Here is a 4989-nt window from a genome sequence, read left to right as displayed (position 1 = left end):
CAAACATCATTCTCAATGGTGAAAAACTGAAAGCATTTCCTCTAAGATCAGGAACGAGACAAGGATGTCCACTCTCACCACTATTATTCAACATAGTTTTGGAAGTCCTAGCCACGGCCATCAGAGAAGAAAAAGAAATAAAAGGAATACAAATTGGAAAAAAAGAAGTAAAACTGTTACTGTTTGCAGATGGCATGATTCCATATGTAGAGAATCCTAAAGATGCCACCAGAAAACTACTAAAGCTAATCAATGAATTTGGTAAAGTTGCAGGATACAAAATGAATGCACAGAAATCTCTTGCATTTCTATACACTAATGATGAAAAATCCTAATCTATGACAAAGGAGGCAAGGATATACAATGGAGAAAAGACAGGCTCTTCAATAAGTGGTGCTGGGAAAACTGGACAGCTACATGTAAAAGAATGAAATTAGAACACTCCCTAACACCATACGCAAAAATAAAACCAAAATGGATTAAAGATCTAAATGTAAGACTGGACATATAAAACTCTTAGAGGAGAACATAGGAAGAACACTCTTTGACATAAATCACAGCATGATTTTTTTGATCCACCTCCTAAAGTAATGGAAATAAAAACAAAAATAAATAAATGGGACCTAATGAAACTTAAAAGCTTTTGCACAGCATAGGAAACTACAAACAAGACGGAAGGACAACCCTCAGAATGGGAGAAAATATTTGCAAACGAATCAATGGACAAAGGATTAATCTCCAAAATATATAAACAGCTCATGCAGCTCAATATCAAAAAAACAAACAACCCAATTCAAAAATGGACAGAACACCTAAATAGACATTTCTCCAAAGAAGATATACAGATTGCCAACAAACACATGAAAGAATGTTCAACGTCACTAATTGTTAGAGAAATGCAAATCAAAACTACAATGGGTATCACCTCACACCAGTTAGAATGGGCATCATCAGAAAATCTACAAACAACAAATGCTGCAGAGGGTGTGGAGAAAAGGGAACCCTCTTGCACTGTTGGTGGGAATGTAATTTGATACAGCCACTTTGGAGAACAGTATGGAGGTTCCTTAAAAAACTAAAACTAGAATTACCATATGACCCAGGAATCCCACTACTGGCCACACACCCAGAGAAAACCATTATTCAAAAACCCACATGCACCCCAATGTTCATTGCAGCACTATTTACAACAGCCAGGTCATGGAAGCAACCTAAATGTCCATCAACAGATGACTGGGTAAAGATGATGTGGTACATATATACAATGGAATATTACTCAGCCAGAAAAAGGAACGAAACTGGGTCATTTGTCGAGACGTGGATGAATCTAGAGACTGTCATACAGAATGAAGTAAATCAGAAAGAGAAAAACAAATATTGTATATTAACGCATATATGTGGAACCTAGAAAAATGGTACTGATGAACCGGTTCGCAGGGCAGAAATTGAGACACAGATGTAGAGAACAAACGTATGGACACCAAGAGGGGAAAGCAGCAGGGGTGGTGGTGGTGGTGGTGTGATGAATTGGGATATTGGGTTTGACCTATATACAGTAATATGTATAAAATGGATAACTAAAAAATCCTGCTGTATTAAAAAATGAATAAAATAAAATTCAAAAAAAAAGAAGCTATTCAGTTGTCCTTGGTCTCTCCCATGTATATAGGATGGTGTCATGTTATTAAACTTTTATTTGCTTCTTTTTTCATCTGATAATCTGTCTTTTTATTGCAGAGTTGCCTCAGCCAAGAGCCTAGAAAGGTGGAAAGAAAATTATTTTCCTCTCCCACAGTTTTGGCAACCGAGATGGGACTTTCTCAGACACCATACTCACTCCAGAACCTGCAGATACTATCCTGGAAAACCAGCAGGAGCTGGTTTTGATTTCTATTGATCCTCTTCTTCCCAGAGATGGTCATTATTTTCTTCTGTTTCTGTCTATTGTGTTGTTTGTCATGAGGAGAACCATAGGTCTGATGAGGTTTTCCTTTCATCTTGTTCTCTGTCTTCAGAGCTTGGCTTTGTGACCAGTAAGAATATTCTTTCTGGTATCTGCCATCCAGAGGATGCATGTACTGGCATGCAGCTGGCTGACAGCAAATAGGCTTTGGATCTGAGAAGTAGCATTCTCTTTGTCTGACCGTGCCAGCTCTCAGGGGAGTTTGTCATAAGGGATCCCAGTCCATTAGGGGCCTTTGTCATCTCAAACTTCATTGTCTCATTAGTACTGGAAAAGTTTAATTCCAGTAGCACCTGCCCAGTGTTACAGATTATCAGGTCTGAGACTGGAGCTGTCTCGTGTTCTTGTGGGAAACTAGAGACACTTTTTTCACTACACCATTCTTACTGCCTGTGACAATGAAGGTCTTTCCCTTCTTAGGCTAATTCTGGGAGTGAGTTTTCTGGATCTTGTGAGAACTGCATCTTTTTCCCTCTCTTTTGGGATGCCTCTTGCATCCATGACTAAGCCATAAAAAGGCTTGTTAGCTTGAGTTGCTATTGAGATTAATATAAGATCCTACTGGTCAGTGGTCAGACTACGGACTCTTTGAATTGGAAAAACTCTATACTTGAAAAAATGTTTACAGAGTTCTCATCACAAACAATTGTCTGATTGGTACCTATGGAAAGACCAAATTGAAAAAAGGACACAAAGGATTATGATGGCTAGTCTTAGGGACTCCCTTAAAAAATGAAATTACAAAGCTCTTTTTGCCTCCACTTTCAGAAAATCCTACCAAACTTAGTGAGGAGTTAGAAACATTAGTGGCCATTCAGAACCCCCACTCACAGGTACCTTGATTGGCTGGTAAGGTCTGTTCCTCCTACCCATGATTATACTGTAGTTACCAGACAAGCCAAATGGCCCCCTGGAGAAAACCCTATTTCACAGAGGAAACAGGTGACCAGAATTTCTCCTAGGCCCTTGTACAGATGATCAGCTGAAGGCTGATGTTCACAGGCTGATAAAATCAATAGCAGAGGTTTTCCCCCCTAAGGTGAATTGGTCCAAAGTTGAATTGTGCACTCAAAAAGAAGGTCTTTGTTGAATGCTTTATACAGAATTTTTTAAAGGCATACTGCATCAAACCCTGAAGTTCTAGAGCACAGAAATCTTTTGATTTATATCTTAGTTAGAACTCTCCCTGATATAAAGAAGTAAATTAAAGAAAATGTAGTTGGATGGGAGATTCAGCCTTTTGATACCATTGAGGCTACAACTCAATTCTTTGAGTAACATGAAACAATTGTCTTTGTCTTGCAAATCTGTATGAAGCCAGAAATGCAGTTCTAGAAGCAATTCAAAGTCCACCTATTCTTTTCACCAATTCCCAAACCTCCTTTATTCATCTCAAAATATTTGCAGGTATAGTAAAAGATTAGGACATTGAAAACAGAACTGTCCTGCATTTAACAAAAAAATTTTTTTTGAGTAATTACATTATACCTCTGATAATAGACAAATATATCTTAAAACTCCTTGGAAAAAACTTGGATATTTTCTCTGTGCCTTTGAGATATAAATATTCTACCTCCATCTTCTCTAGGACATAAGAGCCATTCTTTGAAATGAAAGCTTTAAAGAAATGTTTCTCAACAGAAAAAACAAAGAGAGAAGCTGTTTGGAATATGGGCAAATGAAAAATCTTAAGTATCTTCTCCACAATTACTAGCTAAAAAAAAAAAAGCTTCAGCCCTCTGAGTGGGGAAATTTATTGCAACTGCCAGAAACAAAATTTGGATCCAACTGTTACTTAAAAACTAGTGAGTTTTGTATTATCGTACCTGAATCATGACTAAAATTTTAGAGCAATAGCTATAAGGTCTCTGTTTGCATCTGTCTATATGTTTATCTGTGTCGATGTATGTGTGATATTTTTCTACCTTCAGATGATATTGCCAAAATTAATTTGTAAAAGAGCTCTATTTGGTTGCTTTGAAGGAGAAGCTTTTATAAGGAATGGGTATTCCCAAACTCTCAGAAATAGAGAAACTAATCCAAATGTTTTTCAAGTTCACGTGATCTGGGATAATCTTCGGTAAATAAAACTTGCTTAAATTTTTTGGTTTAATTCAAATGATATGTCTTCAGAGTTATCAGCATTAAATACAATGCAGACACACAACTTTTATTCTGAGTTTCCTAGTCATAAGTTCAAAACTTGTCAGCAAAAAAAAAATAGCTTGAGATGATGTTGATGGTTGACTTTGTCTAATGTCTCGTGAAGTTTTTATAGGTAGTCTAAACATAATTGTTAAGAACAGTGATTTAGCTAGATATAAGTAGGATAAAAATTTTTAGGTGAACTTTTCAGCAATAATTATGTTTTGTGGTATGTCTACTTAAAAACAGTTTCCCAAATCTTTTGGTAATTTCCATCACCCAGAACTGTTAGTTTTGCTAAGTTAAGTTAAATGATGGCACTTATGTGTGGAATCTAAAAAAGTCAAACCTATTTAAAAAACAGAGAGTAAAACGGTGGTTACCAGGGGATGGAGGGGGTGTAAGAGTGACAGTGCTTAAGGTGACCAACTTGTAATGAGTAGTGACTAAGTCATAGAGATCTAATGCATAGTATGATGAATATAGATAGTAATATTGTACTACAATTATGTAATGTGATAAATATTGCTTCAATGATAATATTACAATGTATAAATGTATCAAAGTAACATGCTGTACACCTTAAATTTACAAAAATGTAACATGCCAAATTTATGGGAAAAAAAAGAATTTAGTGTTTAGCATATTCCAGGTAGTGTTCTAAGCATATTATATTTACTCATTTAATTGTCACAATGAAAACTCTATGAAGTAGACGTTTTTATTATTTCTACTTTACAGATGAGAAAACTAAATACAAGTGATTAAGTATACCCTTTCTGGATCATTTTTTGTGAAACTGTGAAAGTTTTGACAGTGGTCTATCAAGAGCCTTAAAATATGTATATGCTTTGATTCAGTGCAGTGGAAACCATTATGCA

This window comes from Physeter macrocephalus, chromosome 21 (genome assembly GCF_002837175.3).
Source record: "Physeter macrocephalus isolate SW-GA chromosome 21, ASM283717v5, whole genome shotgun sequence".
Taxonomy (NCBI): Eukaryota; Metazoa; Chordata; class Mammalia; order Artiodactyla; family Physeteridae; genus Physeter; species Physeter macrocephalus.
The sequence above is the reverse complement of the archived record's forward strand: the minus strand, read 5'-3'. Positions refer to the sequence as shown.